Below are 245 nucleotides of genomic sequence, written 5' to 3'. Positions count from 1 at the left end.
TTTTTTTTTTTTTTTAAGAGTAAACGATTCTTAAACTCAAACAACCCTTCCTTCTTTTGTCACTACTATATTCCCTGTGCTTTCCAGATGCAACGAAAGTAAAATGGCAGGGCTGGGCCTGGGACAAAGGGTTCTGGGTGCCAGCAGGGTGTGGCCTGGTCTGGCCTGCGGACAGATGGCTTCCTTTCTCCCTCCCACACAGACCCAAGCTTCTGTGTGGAAGCGTGAACCTCAGACACTTAGAC

Source organism: Pan paniscus, chromosome 10, assembly GCF_029289425.2.
Source record: "Pan paniscus chromosome 10, NHGRI_mPanPan1-v2.0_pri, whole genome shotgun sequence".
NCBI lineage: Eukaryota > Metazoa > Chordata > Mammalia > Primates > Hominidae > Pan > Pan paniscus.
The sequence above is the reverse complement of the archived record's forward strand: the minus strand, read 5'-3'. Positions refer to the sequence as shown.